Source organism: Pelodiscus sinensis, chromosome 17, assembly GCF_049634645.1.
Source record: "Pelodiscus sinensis isolate JC-2024 chromosome 17, ASM4963464v1, whole genome shotgun sequence".
Lineage (NCBI taxonomy): Eukaryota > Metazoa > Chordata > Testudines > Trionychidae > Pelodiscus > Pelodiscus sinensis.
The window spans coordinates 20,183,954-20,207,774 of record NC_134727.1 but is presented as its reverse complement, the minus strand read 5'-3'; the positions used below and the strand labels follow the sequence as shown (position 1 = coordinate 20,207,774).

Here is a 23,821-nt window from a genome sequence, read left to right as displayed (position 1 = left end):
TCCTTGTTGGGTCCAGTCTGCCTGTATAGGGCTTCATGAGCCAGGGTTCCAGGGGTAGGCTGCATCACCCAGGATCACTATGGGCATGTCCACCTCCCCGACTCTGATGGTACTGTCAGGAAAAAAGTGCTGGTGTGCATTTTTCGGAAAAGGTAGGAATTCCAGAAGATGCGGGTGTTGTGAGCCTTTCCCAGCCATTTGACATTGATGTTAGTGAATTGTCCCTTGTGATCCATGGGGGTCTGCAACACCATGGAGCAGTACCCCTTCCTTTTGATAAAGTCCAAGGCCTGGTAACCAGGGGCTAGGATGGGAATGTGAGTGATGTCTATGGCCCCCACTTCCCCACAGTTGGGGAAGCCCACGGAGGCAAAGCCATCAATAATGGTGTCCACTTTTTCCAAAGTGTTGACTCTCCATAGCAACAGGTAGTTGATGGCCTTGGCTACCTGCACAATCATGGCTGTGACTGTGGATTTCCCCATGCTGAACTGGTTCCTGACTGAGCAGTAGCTCTCTGGCATGACCAGCTTCCACAGGGCGACGGCCACATGCATCTGCACAGGGATGGTGGGTCACATGAGGATGTCCTGTTGCCTCAGAGAAGAGGCAAGCCGCTCTTAGAGCTCTGAGAAGGTGGCCTTCTACATGTGGAAGTTCTGAAGTCACTGCTGAACATCCCATCTCTGCAGGATGATGCGGTCCCACCAGTCTGAGCTCATCTCCCTCTGCCAGAAGTGGTGTTCTGTGGTGTCCAGAAGATTGAGGGGCATGTGCAGCAGCAGGAATCCCAGGACCCTGGGTGAGCAGGGCCTGTGGGCCACTTTGGGGTTCGTCCTCCTGGTCCTTGTCCTAGTCCTGCTGGAGCAACATGCTGGTAGTTTGAAAATACTGTGCCTTGAGGTGCAGCACAAGGCTTGTGAGCTTGGTGCTTTGCAGCAGCTCTGGCTCCATTCTGTCAGTGCTGTGGCATCTGCAAGGGCAACCAGAGCACAAGAAAGCGTGTCCCCACTGTGTCACTTTTGTGTCCTATGAGGAGGGAGGCAGTGGAGGAATGTCATGTGAGACGTGGCCGTAGAGAAGAGCCCCTATAAGCACGCATCTCAGCTTGCAGGTCCAAGAAGCCACAGGAAATATCTGCCCTCCTGGTGCCCTCCTCAGAGTGCTTCCAGGACTCTATGTCTGAGGCAGGCCTCCATTCAATGTGGACGCGCAATTTCAGACTAATTTGAACTAATTTTGATGCTTCCCTGTAGTGAGGCGGCACTAGTTCAAATTTGTTAAATTGGGAGTTGTGAAGTCAAATTTACTAATTTCAAAATAGTTTCCTAGTGTAGATGTGGCCTTGGTGACTTCATTTCTATTTTCATTCAAGTTTTAAGTTTTCTTCTGTTTCAGTACTGGAAAAAAAGAATGCTAGCAGGAAAATCAAAGTGAAGTATTTCCCAGTTGAATTTATATCAATGTTGCACTGCTAACAGAATTTCTGCATCCTGTTGTATTTTCCTGTGCAATACAGTGGTAAATCTAGGTAGATATGGAATTAGTCCTAGTTTTTCAGAAGCAGAACCTTATTTTTAGATTTATCCGTATGAAATTGGAACTCCATTTTATGATTAATCATAAAAAAGGTACAAACTTGCCAGGAGTATTAATTAAGGTAATTCAGTACCTTAACCACTATGGTAATGCATGCATTAGAAATTCTTAAGGTAGAAGTGGAACTGTCTTGTAGCGAAGCTGTTTTATTTGCACACAACAGGTTCACGATAACTGGAATTTTCATTAAAAATTGGGCAGGGGTATTTTCTTTTTCTTTCATATAATATGAATCTTCATGCCGAGTTCATGCACAGAGCCCGCCTCTGCTACACCAGGCTCCAGTTCAGTAATATTTTAATTTCCTGCTTCTGAAAGGAGGCACTGACATGAGCCAGGTGTAGCGGAGGCAGGCTCTGTGCATGATTCTGTAGACACAGCCCTGCCATGCACTTGAGCGCAGTATGGACCTTCTGTTATTTCAATCCTGGGCTCTTTGGAACGCAGATTGACAGACTATTGTGAGGTGATGTATTGTGTTGAGAACAAATGGGGACTATAATGAGACCAAACTCATTTTTCTTTGGGACTTGAAGCATTTAAATGCCTGTCAGGCTAATGACTAACCCACTGACCCAAAACTCCGCCTACCTCACTGTGTATTGTGCTGGTCTTTCATGGTTCAGCTTGGGCAACCCTCACATTAAAGATATGCCTGAAACAAAATCCTGAGTCCAAACAGTACCAGACTCTATAATAATCCCAACCAAAATCCCAGATTCAACTGCTCTGATGACCTAATCTTTGGGAAAGTTTGATTCCAAGTCCAAGATCCAATTTGGTTCAAATTCATCTTTGAGTTACACCAAGCAAACTAAGGATATGTCTATTCATTCTGGTTCTAAGTACATTATGTAAAATAAACATCTCTCCAATTTGTAATATTCCACTTGTAACAGAAAGGTTCTTCTTGGAAACAAAACCTAAAAAAATATCTTGAAGACAATGGGATTCTATCTGGGAACTCTGGAAAACTGGGGCTCGCTGCACTCTCTCCATCCCCTCCTCATGGTATGTTACCTGATGTGGGCCAGCACTGTGCACTCTCCCAGGCAGCCTCCAGTCACACTGCCTGCTTGGGATGCTGCCCAGAGTAGTACAGCAGCTCCCTGGTAGAGTGATGCCACTGCACGGCATTGGGCAGCGTCCCAGGGAGGCAGCATGGCCAGAACTGGAAAGGGAAAGTCTCTGGCCCCATCTCTTCCCTTCCTGCTCTGCGGGTTGTTGCCTTGTCTCCTCTAGGAATTTTAGGGGAAGCATGTGACCATTTATGCCCCTCCTGCACATTACCCCTGCACAGGAAATAGTAGTGGGTTTGGACACAGGATTTGCTGCTAGGAAGCCGTTCTGATGAAGATGCACAAGGTGGAGTAGATTCCAAGTCACTCTTAACTTTGTTGGCACATTAGGGCCAATGGGAGGAAAAAGCTATAAAACATCAGCCCTGATTCTGCTGATGGCCAGAATCCTGTACCTATGTTCCCCATTATGTCAGTGGGATTCTGCTCATGTGCAACTCACTGCTGAAGCAAGGCCTGAGCATGATCTGACTCTGAAGACATGTAGGCTATGTCTAGACTGCATGATTTTCTGAAAATGCTTTTACATGAGATCATCAGTGCTTTTCTGGAAATTCAAGCGGCCAGTGTAGACAGCTGGCAAGTTTTTCCGGAAAAGCTGCTGATTTTCCATAAAAACTTGCCAGTCTAGACACAGCCGTAGGGTCTGTGGAGTAAGAAGGGTCATTTTTTGCATAAGGTGTATTCGCCCTTTGTCACATATCTAAGGCTTGTTTGTGTCAGTAGTCTCACTGGACAACAGGGGCACCATTTCAGATATTGGTGGAGGGATCTGTACATTCTAAGATGGGTGTGGGGGAGACAGTAAGAACATGGGGTGGGGGGGAGGAGAAGAGGCTTCAGCAATGTTACTGAGCATGCTCTGTAAAAGCCAAGCACCAAATGGGGAGAAGGGGGAACCACTCCATCCACACCCCCCCCCCCCCCACATCATCTCTATCCAGGGGCTAGAAATGCACTGGAAAATTCTACTTTTTTTTGGCAGACAACTTAGCAGTTAACTGACAGGAGCACTGTATCTAATTCTTATATAAAAGAAAGAAGATTATTAGACCTACTCAGCTCTAACACTAACATATTCTGACATCTTGTGGCAAGTCACTTAAGAGACACTGGTTATCCTTAAAATTTTTGTAACTAACACTATGGAGACAGACAGATCCCTTCAGGACTCCGGGGCTCTATCTCAGCTCTGCAAGGGGAGTGGGGTTTAGTGGTCTACAGCAAGGTGGCAGATATATTTCAGCTCTATATAAGACCATCAGAATGGCCATACTGGGTCAGACTAAAGGTCCTTCTAGCCTAATACCCTGCCTTCCAACAGTGGCAAATGCCAGGTGCTTCAGAAGGAATACACAGGAGAGGCAATCATCTTGATCCATCCCCTGTTGCCCATTCCCAGCTTCTGGCAAACAGAGGCTAGGGACACTGTCCCTGCCCATTCTGGCTAGCAGCCATTGATGGATCTATCTTCCTTGAACTTACTTTGTGCTTATTTCAATCCTGTTTTAGTTTGGGCCTTTCCACCATTTCCTGGCAAAGAGTTCCACAGGTTGATTGGGAAAAAATGATTTATTTTGTTTGTTTTAAACTTACTGCCTATACATTTAATTGGGCCAGCTTCTTGTGTTATGTCAGTGAAATAATAAATAACATTTCCTCATTCTATATTTTCATTCCATTCATGATTTTCTAGATATCTAACATATCTCCCCACTCTTTAGTCATTTCTTTTTTAAGCTGAAAAGTCCCACTCTTGTGAATCTCTCCTCATAGGGAAACCGTTCCTTACCTCTAATCATTTCTGTTGCCTTTTCTGTGCCGTTTCCAAATCCAATATATCTTTTTTTTTTTAGAAGGGATGACCAGACCTGCATACAGTGTTCAAGATGTGGGCATACAATGACTTTATATCTAGATAATTTAATATTTTATCTTATTATCTATTCTTTTCCTAATGATTCCCAATAGTTTGTTAGCTTTTTAATTTTAAGACTGCCACTTCACATTGAACAGATGTTTCCAGGGAACTGTCCACAATGATTCCAAGTTCTCTTTCTTGCATGGTAACAGCTATTTTAGACCCCATCATTTTTGTATCTATAGTTAGGATTATATTGTTCCATTTGCATTACTTTGCACTCATCCACTCTGAATTCCATCTTCCCTTGTGTTGCCCAATCACCCAGTTTTGTGAAATCTCTTCGTAACTCTTTGCAGTCAATTTTGGATTAGTTCCTGTTCACCCCTTTTTAAAGAACATTTCTAAGTTTAACAGCAGTGATCCAACTGCAAACCCCAGCAGCACAACACTCCTTCCTACTCTTTCTCTCCCTCCATTTTTTAAATAGAATACCCGGCAATGTTTTCATGATGATCTAATGATCCTTCAGTTACTTCCATGCCCAGACTTTGTTTTATTTTTAATCACCCTGCCTCCCTCTTTTTATAACAAAATCTCTGCACCAAAGGCAAAGCTGTAAGCAGACCAAACTCTGTTGCAGTTAAGAATTGCCTCTGGGGCCAAGGCATGCAGCTTTAAGCAGACCTCAACTATGTAATCCAGGGGTTCCAATTTCAGAGGGGAGGCTACTGCCCTCTCCCACCCCGCCTCCCATAAATAGCACCCTTGCTGGACAATTTACCCATTTGTTTGCGAGCTGTGGTGCAGTTTGGGTTTACGTGGGGCTCAACACGCAACTCGCGAGTGGGATCCTTTGAACATGGCTTCCACTGGGAACATGCTCCACAATGGCGAGTCAATATAATGGTCTTCTGTTGATTTGCATTTTAGTACTTAAATTCCTGGACTGTCATTGCTCATTAAAAGTGCTGTCATAGGGGTGGAAATCGGATAAATATTTCATGTTATTAATATCAGCAGAACTGACTTAAATGGAGCCTGTGTGTTGTGTAGTCTTGCCTTAATCTTTGTATTCATGCCCATCAGTGTGAAAAAAGCTATTTGCATATATTTGCATATATATTTGCATGTACATGCATCTACACTTTAGTTGTGGTCCTTGGCATATGCTGCGAGTATCATTGTGGCCTCCAGGGCTTCCAAAGTTGACTAGCCCTGGTCTAAATGGTCCCGGTGGTCACCTCTGGCCTTAGAATCTATTTGTCTGACTCACTATGGGTGACTTACTTCTTGTGGGTAAGGTTTGCAAGATTGGCCTGAGACTCCCTTTTTTATAGTTGAACTACATCTTTGCTTTTCATCCTCTTTGACTGAAGAGTGCTATAGAAGATTTGACTAATTGTTAGGAGAACATCAGATAAGACAGGATTTTGTCTGGAACTTATCCATTGCAGTGTTACAAAAACACTGAAGAAAAAATATATTCCAGCTTTTTTTATTTAAAAAAAAGATGACAGCCTTGCTTGGCTCTACCCAGTACTATAAGTCAATTTCATTAGCACTAAACTACACAGTTAAAATGTAGTCATCATACCGATGCTTTTTAGAGTTAATGGGACTATTCTAACCAACCAGCAAGAGAGCATTGTGCTGCTACAGTAGAACACATCCATCATGTAGTGAGTTTATTGATCTGCCTTCCTTGCTGATTCACAGGCACCCAGAAAACTCCTGCTACCTATCCCTTCCCCTAGGCTCTTCACACACAGAGAGGTAGAAAGCTAGAGTAGGGAAGTAGGCTGGAGAGAGGGCTGTGGGGATGATCATTAACCATGTCCCTGCACTCAGCAGAATGGCTGTAGGAAAGTCAATGCATTGTATGTTCCTGTAAAGGCTTCTCCATGCTGAAGCATTCCCATATATAGGGGTTTCCAGGGTAAGAAAGAGCTGGGACAGAGACTGAGGTGGCCAGAACTGATGAGGGGGACTCTGTATGGATATCCAAAGGGATCCATTAGATCTGTGGTATGGAACTTCTGGTTTCATCCATGGGGAAAGAAGAACAAGCCCCATATCGCAGCAGGATGGATACAGTGGTGCCTCTGGGGTGTGCAGTCTGGCCCTATGGTCATTGATTACGATGTGACACTTGACTATAGTGCCTGCCAGCAAGTGCTTTTCCCAACTTGATCTAAAGCAAACATGTGCGCTGCCAAGTCAAGACTTATCCACTTGCTTTGACTTGATTAATGCAGAAGCATACAAATGATAACTAATGTTCAGTTCAGCCTTCTCCCTACTTCTGATTTCTCTGATGGTTCCTGCTTTAGGGCAACCCACTCCCCGAGCAGATACCCCCCCCCCCCCCCATCCTTTATGTCTGGAGAGGGTAATAAGCCAGCTGCCCAGCAAGACAGCAAAAGCCACTTAACTCCTTCTCAGCTGATTTTCACAGATATCCTACGGTAGGAATAGCCTAACTAGAGAGGAGGATCATGAACACTGGGAGGAACAAATTCAGTAAAAATGTTCATATTGTTTTTGGTGAGCACATTAATTATTGTATTTAGTCATTTCTTCTGTACTTGAATTGCTATGATTTTTACTCATGTTTTTATTATTTAATTGGTGAGGAAATGCTTGTCCCAAACACCCTCAAGTCTATGAGCTGTTCATAGATAGTTCATAAAAAAAGGCCTCTGCTAAATTTTTGATAGTAGAATACTCAGTTAAAGGACTTGTACAGTTTCATTGTCCAACCAGAGAAAAAATCAGTGCTGTATTATGTCACCCTTACGCTCAATTGCACTGATCTAGTGAGTACAATTGTAGAACAGTACAATTTGGATGTCAACAAACAAATAAATATAAAGTGGTACATGAAATGGTTTTACAAATCATTTATCCTTAATAACGTGTGATGTTATTTACAAAATAGGTAAAGACATGTTGATGATGACAATATATGATTTGTATTAGTCTTCAAGAGCAGCTTATAAACAGATTACAGATCAAATGCTCAGATGGCATAAATCAGCATAGCAATTGAACAAAATACAGTATTTACCCCCTGCTGAGAATCTGGTTCATACACGTCATGATAAAGCATGTAAAATCAGATTTTAAAAAGCATTCAAGACAAATTTTGCATGTGCTGATAATGTACATTTTCTTGCTGGCTGCATCAGAAGCAAGAGCTCTCCTTCCCTCCACCCCCAGACCTACAGAATATTTTTAAATATGAAAAAGCTTATGGACATCAGTCTCTCCCAATATCCAAAGAAGAAGCTTACACCCCCATTCAGTTCCCCATAGTAATACAGGCCACTACACGGACTACAGATGCTGACCATGTATTCCAAGACACAGGAAACATGTAGGTCAATCTGTGACCTACAAAAATATATGAAGCGGTTAAAAAAGGATCTGCTCACAGAGACGCCTGTGAATATGGCACGAATGTCACTGGGTCACTAAAGCTAACCAGTAAAACCGGACAGGTGTCTCCTTTCCATTCTGTTGCACCAGTGAAGTACTTATTAGCTACTTTTTAAATGAAATTGTAAGGTTAAAGAATTTTCCAACGTAACTAATTAACGCTAACTCTTAGCTATAAAATTGCTAAGCAAGCACTTTCTGCAAATTTAGCTGTTCCTATATATGTTTAAAATTAGTTCCATAACTAATAAAAATAATTTCACATGGGGGCTTTTGTTTTTAGTGGTATTATATATTTTCTCATATTAAAAAACATGAAAAATATGGCAGATTGTACTGGCTAATCATGCAAAAATAACAATTCAGTCTGTATCTGATCAATGTAGAGGCTGAAAACATCAATACAACAACAGTTCAAATATAACAGGAGTGACTTGACTATGAATCACATACAAGTATGGTAACCTAGTAACAAAAAATATGTTCCTAGATCAGAGAAATAGTAAGAAGCAAATTGTCAGCTATCAGTCTAGGTTCTTACATGGCCCTCATCACTCTAAAACAAATACATGTATAATAATAATAATAATAATAAATATATAAAGCAGGACTGTGGATGTTGCTGAACAAGAGAGCCCTAGGGCAGGAGAGCCTGCAGCTGAGAGGCTTGCAAAAGGTGAGGCTGGTGGTAGTGAGGCCAGGTGCTCAGCAGACCGGCAGCAGTAGCACAGCCGTGGTAGTCAGGGCCGGCCCACAACATTTTGGCAGCTACGGCGGAGAACTCAAATGATGCTCCCATGCCCCCTTTTCTCCTGCCTGCCTGTTATGTCTCTTATGCCCTCCTTCCTCCAGCACAGCACTCCACCATCTCTGTGCATCCAGAGCAGAAAGAATACATATGCACCAGCAGCAGACACAATTTTCTACACTCTGGGTCCTAGTGGTGCCCCCCCACAGTCTGGCACCTGAGGAGACCACCTCAGTTCACCTCATGGTAAGGCCAGGCCTGGTGGTAGTGGGGCAGAGGTATCCTGTGCGTGACGGCCTGGCAGCGCGGTTGTGCTGCGGCAGCCTGAGAGGGGCTGCTTGCTGGCCCGGCAATGGGGACAGAGCCACAGCAGCTTGGCTGGCAGTAAGGCTGGGCTGCAGCAGCCCAGCAGGGGAAGCCTACCTGGGGCCGCATGCTGGTCAGCAGCAGGACTGGTGCCGTAGTACTGTGGGGCCAAGGCTGCGTGCTGCCATACCTGCAGTGGGGCTGGAGTGGCAGTTATGGCAGGACTGCTCGGGCAATCATGTTGCCTGGCCAGCATCAGGCCCGAAGAAGCCAGCAGCAGGAAGGGGTGGCAGGCTGAAGGGGCTGGAGGCAGGGGACCTTCCCTGGTCCAGCAAATTCCCTTATCTGGGATTGCTCAGGTCCCGAGGATGCCAGACCAGTGAGATCCAACCTGTACCAGTAAAGCTTTTCCAACATTTGTGGAGTTTGATTCAGCATATTTTTATCAAAATGTCCCAGTCCTTTAGGGCATGTCCTTTAGGGATTCACTTCCCAGGATGACAAGAAGACATCTTTTTTGGACCCAGTCCATTTAACATAAAGCATAAGCCTGATCCTAGATGTTCAAAGAAATTATAGTAAACATAATTTCACTAGTTCTCAAAATGGAGAATGAGATAGGAAGCATGGATACTAATCAGAAATTAGAGCAAATTAGCTCATTTGAGGAAAATAAGGCTACCAAGTCAAGCAGACTGAAAATGGAAAGCAGTGTGGATTTTAGCCTTAAGTATTTTGAATTAAAATTATTTAGAATAACTAATTGCTCTTGGCCAGCAATTTTAGTTTTTATAAAATGAACAAGCAACAATTATGTAAAATAAGAACTAGCATAATGCTCAATCTATCATTTCCGAAGGATGCTCTCTGGTAAAGCTGGATTAATTATTAATCCATTTAAAGTTATATTTGTAATAAAATTAGCCCCTTTTGTATTTCCCAATATTAGTATGTACTGTATTCATTATCTCTAAATATTTGACAAATAGTTTACAGAACTAATTTTCATTTTCTAGCTCATTAATTTGCTCATTTAATACACATGCTTGTTACTGGTTATTTGTTTTATGTGATTGGTCACATAAATGACATGGCTTTATTTCTGCTCCAAGACTGGATAACAATGGTTTCCCAGTATGATTTTTTAGGTGATGAAAAATGGTTCTAAACGTTTGTAAAATTTCATCATTTGTGACATTTCTTCATCAGCCAGCTAAACAGTTCAATCCTAACAACCACCTCGTTTGGATTCAAGATCCCAAATTGTGTGCTTAATTCTGCATTATCCCTTAGCCCTTCTTTGCACAAGTGTAAATATACCACAGTTCTGATTTGGTAGCATTCAGTTTTGCCAACTCTAGTGATTTTATCATAAGGCTTGTGATATTTGTTGTTTTTTCTTAAAGACTCAGATCCTGGAGGCAAGTGATCATGTGAAAATTTCAGCTGTCATTAAAAATATGGTATGGCTCTAGCTCTCATGGATGTGGAGGCAAGTCAGACAACATAAGCCGAGAGAGCATCCTCAAGATCAGAAACTAGAATTTAGATTAAAAGAATCCAAAATGTATTTTTTGCTTATCTGTTGATTTTGAAAACAGTTTCAGTGGGGGAAGGGACGAGAGATTTTTGACAATACTGAATATTCCAAAAACATTTTGCTCAGGTCTAAATGAGGCTAAAGGGACCCACCCAAGGAGAATCTGGCCACAAAGTTGTAAAAGATAAAAATGTTAAAAAACATGATAAAAAACAACATAGGGCCAGTTCTTCACCTGGTATAAATTCACAGAGCACCGCTGAAACATGGAGATTTGGGTGGTTACATCAGCTGGGATATGGCGCAACACATTGATGGAAGGAATTCTGTTTTAAGTTCAGTGAAAACAACTACCTCGTTTGGATTTAAACATTCTCCTAATTGTCTCGAAACCCAAATACCACAGAAGTATGCACATGAACCAGAAAGTGAAAGTGATCAGAAATCAAAGTAATACCGACAAGTCAATGCAGTTCTCCTGGATAACAAAAAGAAGTAAAGAGATGATCAAAAAAATGGTTTCTGCCACTGCAGCTATGTCTACACTATAGAATTTTGTCAGAAAAACGGTAGTTTTTCAAACAAAACTCATGGAGCATCCACACCTCAAGCACGTTTTTGCACAAAAAAACTGAAAGAACAGAGGGGGTTTTCTGGCATAGGTATTCCTTATTCTATGAGGAAGAATGCATTTTTGTGCAAGACCTCTTTCGCAAAAAGGTGTGTGTGGACAGGGAAGAGGGTTTTTTTTGTGCAAAAAGAGGAAAAAGGAAAAAGCACAGGTGCTCTGGTGGCCATTCCATCCATAGCAATCAGAGCTTCTTTCAAGAGAGCATCCATGAAGTCTGGATGCTCTCTTTTGAAAAAGCGCATCTTTTTTTTATGCGCATTTACAGTGTGGGTGCGCTTTTGCGCAAGACGTTTTTGCAGAAGATCTCTTCCAACAAAAGCTTCTTGCACAAAAAGCCTGCAGTCTAGATGTAGAGAAATATCTTCAGCTTTCCATTATTTGGTTTAAAAAAGAGAACGTTTGCATTCTCAAGCTATTTAGCTTGCATCAGTTTTGCACTTTATTGTACAAAAAGACTCTTACTGTACTGCTTACTTATAAAGGAGGTGAGTACCATGTGTCATTGAAATAACAAGATTTAGATATTTTGTATAAATCTCTTTTGGCCCCATAATCCCTGCCAAGTTGGTGTAGTGACTGGTAGCAAATAAAAATAAAGTCAATCAATAAAATGAATGCTAATATGGAAAAGTGTAACTAAAAGTAGGATGGAAGCACTGCAAAGCATGTGCAATATGGCTGTTTGCTTTTCATTTGGATGCAGTGTTGATGATGCCAATTTAGATTAGATTCTGCAAGATGAAGAATTAAAATGTTTCATTTTTAAGTGACTCCTCCTGTTCTCTCTGCAGCAGTGGCAACAGCCATAAGCCTCAGGCCCCTTTGAATCATTGGACCCTAGGGTAATTGCCCCATTTGTCCTCCCCCCATCAGCGGGCCTGTCAGACACAGATAAAAGCATGTGCTAAATCTGTTTGCTAATGACATATGCATTATTGTGGCCTGTGAGTGGGACAGCCACCAGCATACCAAGGTGAAGTTCTACCAGTAGGCAAAGGTGAGACCTCATCTGGAATACTGTCTGCAATTTTGGTAACCCATGGTTAAGAATGATGCATTGAAACAGGAAGAGGTGCTGAGAAAGGCTACTAGGATGATCGGAGGCATGGAAAATGTACCTTAAGGGTAGGAATCTCCAGGAGCATGGCTTGCTTAACCTAATCAATCAAAGACTGAGGGGAGATATGGTTGCTCTCTATCAGCACATCCCAGGGAGTGAGAGGAGTTTATATAATTTAAATGCCATTGCTGACAGAAGAACAAATGGATCTAAATGGGACATCAGCAGTTTAGACTTGAAATTAGATGACGTTTTCCTACCATCAAAGGAGGCAAGTTCTGGAACAGCCTCCCAAGGCAAACAGTGGGGGCAAAAAACCCAACAGGTGTGACTAAACTGGCAAGATTTTGCACAAAAGCAGCCGCTTTTGCACAAAAACTTGCCAGCTGTCTACACTGGCTGCTTGAATTTGCGCCAGAGCACTGACTTTGTAATGTACAAAATCAGTGCTTCTTGTGCAAATACTTTCACATTCCTGCTCAGGAAAAAGCTCTCTTGCACAAGAATACTTGCTCAAGAGGGTCAGTGTAGAAAGGGAAGAACTGTTTTGTGCAAAAAAGCCCCAATGGCTAAAATGGCGATCGGGGCTTTCTTGCACAAAGTTGCATCTAAACTGGCCACAGATGCTTTTGCGCAAAAAGACTTTTTGCGCAAAAGCATCCGTGCCAATCTAGACGCGCTTTTGCGGAAATACTTTTAACGGAAAAACTTTTCCGTTAAAAGTATTTCTGCAAAATCATGCCAGTCTAGATGCAGCCAACTTGTTTCAAGACTGAGCTTGATAAGGTTTATGAAGGGAATGGTATGATGAGATTGCCCGCAATGGCATGTGACCCATTTGTGACTGCTCGTTGCTCATATTCTCAACAGCCAGAAATGACACACTGGAGGAGGAGAAGGGCTCTGAGTTACTAAAGAGAATTCTTTCCCAGGTGTTCATGCTCAGGGTTCATGTTTGGGGTTGGGAAGGAATTTTCCACTAGGTCAGTTTGGCAGAGACCCTGGTGGTTTTTTGCCTTTTTCTGTTGCATGGGTCACTGGCTAGTTTAAAATAGGGTAAGTGGTGGATTCTTTGTAACCTGAAGTAGTTAAATCATAATTTGAGGACTTCACAGTGTCAGCCTTAGGTTATTGGTCTTTTATAGGAGGGAGTGCGTGAAGGTCTGTGATGTGCAGGAGGTCAAGCTAGATGAGCATGGTGGTCCCTTCTGGCCTTAAAGTCTTTGAGTCTATGAGAGAGGACTGGGGACATCTAGAGCTAACAAGCAGGAGCTGCAACAGTTTGAACCAAAGAGTAAAGTCTCTTTAACTGTGACTGTGACAGACTCATGCCCTCTGTGGAGCAAGCACAGTGGTAGACCTTTAACACATGTTCACCAGTGGGTTACCTAGACTTGAGCCCAGTAGCTGAGGAAATGTAAAAGATGCTCTGGCCAGGAATTTGTTCACAGCATGAAAAAGATTCTATATCTGGGAGCACCAGGGCATCCATTGCTATATTTGTTAGTGAGTTCCTAGAAGGCACACGTCTCTATCCCCTTCCTGCATCTCTGAGGTGGCCAGCATTCATATGGGCCTTTGCCAGAACAAGCATTGAATGATTGGATTCTTCACTGGTGTCTTGTACAATAATATCCATATCATGCTAGGATCCAATCTCAACATATTTTAAGTTAAAACTCATTGAAATGAAACTAGGTTTAATGGGGCCAGATGACCAAAACCCACAGGTAAGTGAAAAACATGGAAAATTGGGAGATGGTTCAGAAAGGGGAAGGAGCATGGGCTATAATAATAGCAGAGATAAAGGAGGGACAAGGCAGAACTGGGGAGGCAAAATCAAATCAGTATCTTAGATGCCTATATACAAATGCTAGACGTGTGGGGAATAAGCAGGAAGGAATTGAAGAGCTAATAAATAAACACAACTATGATGTAATTGGTATCACAGAGATTTGGTGGGATAATACATATGATCGGGATATTGGTATAGAAGGGTACAGCTTGGGGTAGGTTTAGAAGTTAAAATAAACAAAGAACAAGTTAAAAATTAGAAAAGTTAAATGTCTTCAAGTCACCAGGGACTGATGAAATGCATCCTAGAACACTCAAGGAGCTGATAGAGGAGGTATTTAAGCCTTTAGCTATCATCTTTGAAAAATCATGGAAGTCATGCATGATTCTAGAAGACTGGAAAAGGGCAAATATAATGCCCATCTATAAAAAGGGAAATAAGAACAACCCAGGAAACTACAGACCAGTCAGTTTAACTTCTGTGCCAGGAAAGAGAATGGAGAAAATAATTAAGGAATCCATCTGCAAACATCTGGAAGATAATACGGTGATAGACTCATAGACTTTACTCATAGACTTTAAGGTCAGAAGGGACCATTATGATCATCTAGTCTGACCCCCTGCACAGTGCAGGCCACAGAATCTCACCCACTCCTCCCAGAATAATCCTCTCACCTATATCTCAGATATTGAAGCCTTCAAATACTTTGAAGACCCCAAGATGCAGAGAATCCTCTAGCTGTGATCTGTACCCCATGCTACAGAGGAAGGCGAAAAACCTCCAGGGTCTCTGCCAATCTACCCTGGAGAAAAATTCCTTCCCAACCCCAAATATGGCGATCAGCTAAACCCTGAGCATGTGGGCAAGACTCATCAGCCAGACACCCAGAAAGTTCTCTAGTAATTCCTATCATCCCTCCATTGACCTATTTCCCACTGATAATGAATGGTCAATTAGTTACCAAGATCATGTTATCTCATCAAACCATCCCCTTCATAAACCCATCTAGTTTAATCTTGAAGCCAGATAGATAGGTAACAGTCAGCATGGATTTGTAAAGAACAAATCATGTCAAACCAATCTGATAGCTTTCTTTGATAGGATATCAAGTCTTGTGGATAAAGAAGAAACAGTGGACATGGTATACCTAGACCTTAGTAAAGCACTTGATATGGTCTCGCATGACCTTATCAATAAACTAGGGAAATACAACCTAGATGGGGCTACTATAAGATGGGTGCATAACTGGGTGGATGACTGTTCTCAGATTTATTAATGGTTCACAACCATGCTGGAAGGACATAACAAGTGGGGCCCCCCAAGGGTCTGTTTTGGGACTGGTTCTATTCAATATCTTCATCAGTGATTTAGATGATGGCATTGAGAGTATGATTATTAAGTTTGCAGATGATACCAAGCTGGGAGGGGTTGCAACTGCTTTGGAGGATAGCGTCATAACTTAAAATGATCTGGACAAACTGGAGAAATGGGTTGAAGTAAATAGGATGACGTATAATAAGGACATATGCAAAGTACTCCACGTAGGAAGGAACAGTCGATTTCACACATACAGAATGGGAAGCGACTGTCTAGGAAGGAGTACTGCAGAAAGGGATCTAGGCGTCATAGCGGACCACAAGTTAAACATGAGTCAACAATGTGACACTGTTCCAAAAAAAGCCAACATGATTCTGGGATGCATTAACAGGCCATCATGTGCCAGCAATGACCCTCTGCTATATACATTGGCCAAACTGGACAGTCCCTACGTAAAAGAATAAATGGACACAAATCAGATATTAGGAATGCAACATACAAAAACCTGTAGGAGAACACTTCAATCTCCCTGGACACACAATAGCAGATTTAAAGGTAGCCATCCTGCAGAAAAAAAACCTTCAAGACCAGACTTCAAAGAGAAACTGCTGAGCTACAGTTCATCTGCAAATTTGACGCCATCAGTTTAGGATTAAACAAAGACTGTGAATGGCTAGCCAAGTACAAAAGCAGTGTCTCCTCTCTTGGTGTTCACATCTTCACATTAGCTGCTAGAAGTGGGCCTCACTCTCCCTGACTGAATTAACCTCGTTATCTCTAGCCTGCATATTTATACCTGCCCCTGGAAATTTCCACTACATGCATCTGATGAAGTGGGTCTTTGCCCACGAAAGCTTATGCTCCAATACATTTGTTAGTCTATAAGGTGCCACAGGACTCCTTGTCATTTTTGCAGACTGACACGGTTACTCCTCTGATAATTAACAGGAGTGTTGTGAGCAAGACATGAGAAGTCATTCTTCTGCTCTACTGTGCACTGATTAGGCCTCAATTGGAGTATTGTGTCCAGCTCTGGGCATCACATTTCAAGAAAGATGTGGAGCAATTGGAAAGGTCCAGAGAAGAGCAACAAAAATGATTAAAGGTCTAGAAAACAAGACCTGTGAGGGAAGACTGAAAGAATTGGGCTTGTTTAGAAAAGAGAAGACTGAGAGGGGACACGATAGCAGTTTTCAAGTAACTAAAAGGGTGTTACTGGGAGAAGGGAGAAAAATTGTTCTCCTTGGCTTCTGATGATAGGACAAAAACAATGGGCTAAAATTTCAGCAATGGAGGTTTAGGTTGACCATTAGGAAAAACTTCCTAACTGTCAGAGTGGTTAAACACTGAAATAAATTGCCTAGGGAGGTTGTAGAATTTCCATCACTGGAGATATTCAAGAACAGGTTAGATAGACATCTCTCAGGGATGATCTAAATAGTGCTTGGTCCTGCCACGAGGGCAGGAGACTGGACTTGATGACCTCTCGAGGTCTCTTTCAGTTCTAGTGTTCTATGATTTTATTATTGTGATGTTACAAAGGGGCCATATTCTCTTCCCAGGAGCAAAGCCAGAGTAATGGGGCTTTTCCCAAGGCATTATTACATGCATGATAAGTGTTTCCCTTTGACACTCAAGAATGGATCAGTAGAACTTGGGATGTGGCTGCTACTAACATGTATGAAAGAAGAGGAGGACGCAGTTCACCAACATGTGAATTTGGATCTTTACTGTTCACAACCCATACTGTTTCCCTGTTCTTGGCATGTCCACATTCCACTCTCCTAGCAGGGACTTGCAGAATTCCCATACGTGGTATCTCTGCCTGGTCCTCACTGCAGCAGGAACATGAGATTTGATTTGCAATTGGAGCCTTGAAAGTGAATGACCTGAGGCCAAGATTTGTCTCAATGTTTATACAAGACATTGGTTGTGGGTTCGAATTATTCTGTTCCTCTGACAACTGCATTAATCATTTTAGAATTAAGAACATATCTAAGGTTGTCTGCAAAGCTATTTGACTGAGGTCCCACACTGTGTCGTCTCTTCTCCTCCCCCTGTCAGTTGGGATATGTGGATGTGAGGGTCAAGTCCAAGAACACTATGGGGAACAAAAGAAATGTGTCAAGAACTGCTGTGTTTGGGGAGGGATTATGGAGAGCTGTGGATAAAGATGGGCAACTTGTGTTATTTTTCACCCAGGGTGACTGTAAAGACAGAAATATCCTGATTCTCATTATTCCCACAGAGCTCTCAGTTAGCCTGAAGCTGCTAGTATTCTACACCATGTGACACTGGAATGTATGCAGTAAACGTAGCATTAGCATTTCATCCCATTGTTAGCAGGCCCTTTGCAGGTGCAAGTTTGGCAGCATTGTCTGGACCGCATGTGCAGTTTTCTCTGATTCACCTGCTGGACTGCAGCATTCCCCCAGGTGAACTAAGCAGAATCAGTTTATAAATCATCCTCCCACATTACATGTTTATGGGTTACCCTTCACAGAATACTCTGAACACATAACTCCACACTCAGTGTATCACAGGCAGGACGGATAATTTCACATGTACTATTTGCAAGCAAATCAAACTAGATTCAAATCTAAACAATTTTTTTTTACCAAACCCATGTCAGTATGTAAAACAAATGGTAAATGCACTTATCTGTGCTCAGCTTTTCTCTATACATTAGCTGATTAATCCTCACAGCAGTTTTTCCATTAAATTAGTGATTATTAGCCCATTTCACAGGCAGCAGAGTTTATGACATGGACAAAGCTATAGATGGAGTTGGTGTCAGTTCAGGGATTAGAACTTCCTTTGTTACTAATTTCTGTAATTAAATCACTAGACCATGACCGTTAGCCAATCAGCTTGATTCTGTTCTCACTTGCACTGATGTAAATCAGAAGTGAAACCACTTGGAGTGAAACCAGTGTGAGATCAGAATTAGGCCCATTGATTTCTTTAGAGTTACACTAGCATTAATATGGTCAAAATCTAGCCCAATATCTTTTCTAGTAAGAGGAGTGCTTCTATGCATTTGTAATCTGTAATAATAACTGGCACGTAACAGGATACAAGGAAATGGATGGGTAATAGACCCCAAAACCTGAAAATGACTCTAGCATCATTTCGTTACTAGAGTTATACAATGTTTCTCTGGCTTAAAAACCATGAGGTCAGTTATCCTTTGTAATAACAGTAGAGAACTTATGCTTCCATTTTCTAGCTGCTTTCAAGTTTTGATAATAATAAAAGGTCACGAATGTCCCCCATGCATTTATAAGTGATAATAGCCTGCTGTTTGTTATTCACAACTACATTCTAGTGTTACACCTACGTTATCACCCCATTAAGTAGAGGTGAAAACAAAAAAGATTAGAATACAAAAGACCTATGTTTAAAAGCTTACTGATCTAGAAATAACCCTGGAAACAGGAGAATATAAGTAGAAATCACTGAAAGATGTTGGGGTAAATTCAGTCAAAGGAAGTTACCTATTGTTTGTGTTGTAATAATGCCTAGAGATCCCAGTCAGGGTTGTGCTGGACACTGCACAAACAAGTGGACAAATCCAACACCCAGGCCAGGACAACCTCAGCCAGTACAGAATGGCCAACCCAGCAAGTCCAACTGGAGAGAGGTTGCAGACGTGGAGAGCTCCCAGGGTTCCACTGACAGGTGATGTTCCAAAAGTCAACAAGGCTCTCCTGGCAAAGAGCATGGCCAGATGCGCTGAGTCAGCAACTCCTCTCAAGCATGTCTGCTGGGGGGACTCCCACAAATTTCCCAGCAGAGATGAATTTGCCTATCCCCTGAGGGCAAAGCTCCCAGAGATGGAGACTCACCCCCTTTGAAAATGGGATTGATTCTGGCTCAATGAGTACAACATCCATTGCACCTGAATTTAGTCCCCAAATCCATTTATATGACACTCACTTTTTAGTCTCACTGACAAACCATTGCACACTACATTACTATATACACCTGAGTTCACCCACACCATGACCAAGCTAATTAAAATCAAAAGAATTGCCATGAATTTACACCTGCATCACAGGAATCAGATTCTGGACAGGTGTGGAAATCATTTTGTCGACATTTACAGCACAGCTGATTTTGGCCTGGTGTTTGTATGCTGCTGGAATGAACACAAACAGCAGATCTGAACAATGGGGATTTCTCCTGAGCCAGGATGGAAGGCTCAAATGCAGTATTATTGGACAAAATGGACCATTCATGACACTGACATGCTTCCCAGAGTTCAAGCATGTGCATGGAGTATATATCAAGGCAGAATCTGGTGCAATGAATTCAGGGCATTCAGAAAGGAGAATCTGACCTTTCATGTTACAATGGTGCATGGGACACTTCTGAGTGCAAATTAATAGGTTTAAAAATATGGTTTGACATTTTTTCCTGCAAGATCTTAATTTAAACTTTTAAATAAAACTATACCTATAGCTATCTATGCATCCATTACCAGGCCATAAGGTATATGTTCCATATCTTATATCTATTTATATTAATGGAAACAAATTAAGACAGGCATAAATTAGTATTTAGTGCCATAAAACAGACCAAATGCATGATATAGATCTATCCTAAGTGCCATAATGAAATCAAGGGACAATAATTCAGTAACGGAAGAATAAATCATACATCACCCCCAACTGGAATATTTCTTCAATTATTGGCAGTGAAAACAGCACATGTGTTGTACATACAAAGACACCCAGTTCAATGTGTAAGTATATTTTCACACACCCCTCTTCCACAAAAATAAGATCTGCATAGAAACCTTTTAAAAACAAGAATCTCAAAACGAAGCCCCGTGCGAAGCCACGACAAATCCAAATCGATAAATCTGTGCTGCAAGCAAATTAATCAGAGTAGCTCCTTCAAAATTGCTCTTGGCTTAGATGCACTTATTACCCCAAATGCTATTTCCCTGAGGCCCAACCCAGTATCTGGGAGTTCCTGACATCAAACTAAACCTTTCAAAAAAATACCTTTTTTTAAAACCACAACCGTCTTCAGTGCATCCCATTTTGTAACAGCAAAGGAAAGAAGATGACAAATAAATAAGGGTGGGGGGTTTAGAGCATGAGGTTAGCTAAGATGAATTCCTGGAACATTGTTTCACTGAGACTGCTGCTAATGAGCCCCCATATACCTTCTCCGCTCTCCATCTTTCTGTATCTCCAGCTCTCTCACTCCATCCCTCCCATCTCGCTCCAGCCCCTAAGCTCTCTCTAACAGCTCGGATGAAAGTCATTCTTTCACAAACATAGTAAAGATAAGCAGCACAACCAGATCAGAAAAAAACAGCAACAGCATGAGAAGAATGATCCTCGGCCACAATCATGAATATCAGCAATAAAGGCAGTGCTGGCTCACCATGTTGAAACCAGGAGAAGATGCTGAAAGGCAAGGGATGTGCAAGCTGAATCCATTTTCCCAGTTACTGAGGCTGCTTCAGAGCCCAACATCAGCAGCTGCTGGGATATTCCCCCCACCCCCTGCTTGGTGATGCTGAGGATGTAAACCGCCCACCCACCCGGAGCAGCAGCAGCAATAGCCAGCCGCCTCCCTCCTCCTCGGAGGAGGGTGATGAGCTCACTGAGCAGAACCTGGAATTGCAGAAGGCACTGCTGCCTCCTCCTCCCTCCCTTGCTGCAGCACGGAGCTCGCTAGGCTCCATGGCAACAGCCATAAAAGATGGAGGGAAAGGAAGGAGATGGGGGAGGGAAGAGCAGGGAGAGACTGAGGCTTATTCCCAGAAGCTGCTTCAGCCAAGAAAGAATCTCTTCAGTTACAGCTAATCACAAAATCACAAATGCTTGTCCCCAGGCAAAGCAGGAACCCTGTAGACACTAAAGGGCCCATTTCAGAGTTTCCTTAGCTGAGTGTGAAGAGCTGGCAGGTGAGTGTGTGTGCGCCAAGGGCATGAATCTCACACAGCAAGCGGGGCCGGTGGGCATTTGCTTGCCCATAACATGCTGTTCTGCCTTGGGAAGGGCAGGAAATGAGGGTGCAGTAAGGAGGACAGCAGGAAAAGGCAGGTTTGCAAAGGACAAACAGAAGGATGTGATGTGCTGGCCAAAAACACTGCAGTGTAAGGTGCAAAGCGGGGACTAGTACTACAGGCCGCTGGACCTTAGAGTACGTCTACACTACAACGTTAATTTGAACTAACTTAGTTCGAATTAGTTAATTTGAACTAACGGATCCAGACTAAAAAACTAGTTCGAATTAGCGTTTTGCTAATTCGAACTAGCATGTCCACATTAAGTGGACCCTGAACCAGGCTTAAGGATGGCCGGAAGCAGTGCCGGCAGGGCATCAGAGGAGGACTTAGAGCGTGGAGATGCTGTCTCAGGCTAGCCGAGGGCTGTGCTTAAAGGGTCCTGACCCCCACCCCGGACAGACAGTTCTCAGGGGTGTCCCGCTTGCAAAGCAGTCCTGGCTTGGATTGCCCGGAGTACCCACACTGGGCACATCACAGCACTCGGCCATCAGACCGGCTGCACTTGCCGCAGGCTGCCATCTGGGGAGAGGGGGCAATTGGGGGGCTGCAGGAGAGCTTCCACCCCCAGAAGCCCGCAGAGCCAGCCCAGACCTCCCCATCGGGGGCGCGTGCCCCATTCCTCCCTCACCTCCTTCCACTTACCCTTCCCTAGCCCCTCTTCTTGATGTACAAAATAAAGGACAATTGTGTTCAAAAATGGAATCTGTCTTTATTGAACAAAATTGGGGGAGACTGGGAAAAGGTGGTGGGAGAGGGGAAGAGAGAGGCTGGGAGAGGGGAGGGCAACTAAAATGATCAGGGGTTGGGAACAGGTCCCATATGAAGAGAGGCTAAAGAGACTGGGACTTTTCAGCTTAGAAAAGAGGAGACGGAGGGGGGACAGGACAGAGGCAGGACCCCGGAACCATTTTGGAGAGGGCAAAAGGGCACCAGCCCTTTCCTGGGGTAGGGGCTGGAGCTCCTTTGAGAGACATGCTTAAAGGGATCTCCCCAGACAGCCGTTTCTCTCCTGCTGTGAGCTGTAGGACCTCTTGCAGGGACTGACAGCCATAGCAGTTCTACTTGTGGTTGCCCTCTGCCTTGTTGGACACCACAGCTTGTGCCTTAGTGCCATTTGCTGATTTTTTGACTCCAGCTCTTTTCTTGTGCCATGGAGCCAGGGGTGGCCTTGTGCCTGCTCTGGCCCCTTCCGGCCATTTTGGATTGCCTGCAGCTGCTGCTCCATGCTGCTGCACTCATCGTCCAGGACCTCGAGGCGCAGGTCACTCTGGACTCCCTCACTAGGAAGGCTGTGGCAACCCTGTGGCATCCCCACCCCACCGTGGAGAGGCCCTTGTGGAGACTGGCCACCAGTACCGACTGGTGGGACCAGCTGGGTCCTGGGGCAATGGGACGACCAGCAATGGCTCTGGAACTTTCGGATGCGAAAGCAGACATTCCTGGAGCTATGTGCCTGGCTCGCCCCTGCACTCCAGAGAAGCACCACACGGCTGTGGGCACCCATCCCTGTGGACAAGAGGGTCGCCATTGCACTCTGGAAGCTGGCCACCCCGGACAGCTACCGATCGGTGGCACACCAGTTCGGGGTGGGCAGATCCACCGTTGGTGCCATTGTCATGCAGGTAAGTGCTGGGGGGGGGGGGGGGAGGAGGTGGAAAGGAGAGGGTGCTGCACTCCATGCCCAGGGGCAGGCAAGACTCCAGGCTGGGGCGATGGGGAATTCCTCGTCACCCAGGGGTTTGGGCCGTCCCTCCCTTGCATAGGCCTGCTTGTGGGAGGGTGTGTGTGTGGCCCGTGGAGCGAGGGAGCCCTGGTGTGTGTGAGGACAGAGGGCATCACCTTGCCTTATGTGATGCGTTCCCCTGTGTTATTGTGCAGGTCGTCCATGCTGTCAACAACGTCCTGCTCCAGCGAGTCATCTGCCTGCAGGACGTGGAGGCTATGGTGGCTGGCTTCGCTGCCCTGGGGTTCCCCAACTGCTGGGAAGCCCTGGATGCAACCCACATCCCATCCGTGCCCCAGAGCATCGAGCGGCCCATTTCATAAACCGCAAGGGGTACTTCTCCATCATACTCCAGGCCCTCGTGGACCACCGTGGCTGCTTCATGGACATTTATGCGGGCTGGTCCAGCAGGGCACATGATGCCCACATTCTCTGAACCTCCGGCCTGTTTGGCAGGCTGGAGGTGGGCGCTTTTTTCCCCCTGTGGAAATTTACTGTTGGGGACGTGCCCATGTCCACATGTATTGTGTGGGACGCAGCCTACCCCCTGCTGCCCTGGTTAATGTGGCCCTACTCGGGCCAGACAGACCACAACCGGGCACAGTTCAACGACCGCCTCAATCGGGCCTGCAACCAGGTGGAGTGCGCCTTTGGCTGTCTGAAAGCCCAGTTTCACTGTTTGCTCACCTG

General features: G+C 44.0%; 1 protein-coding gene across 1 annotated transcript in view; it reads right to left on the bottom strand.

Moving 5' to 3' along the window:
• Positions 1-20,891, bottom strand: part of JAKMIP2 (janus kinase and microtubule interacting protein 2) — a 139,672-nt gene extending 118,781 nt beyond the window's left edge. Inside the window, exon 1 of the mRNA XM_006124528.4 lies at positions 20,778-20,891. The gene's annotated coding sequence lies outside the window, so the exon portion shown is untranslated. The remainder of the gene's footprint in view (positions 1-20,777) is intronic.
• Between the last annotated feature and the right edge of the window lie 2,930 nt (positions 20,892-23,821).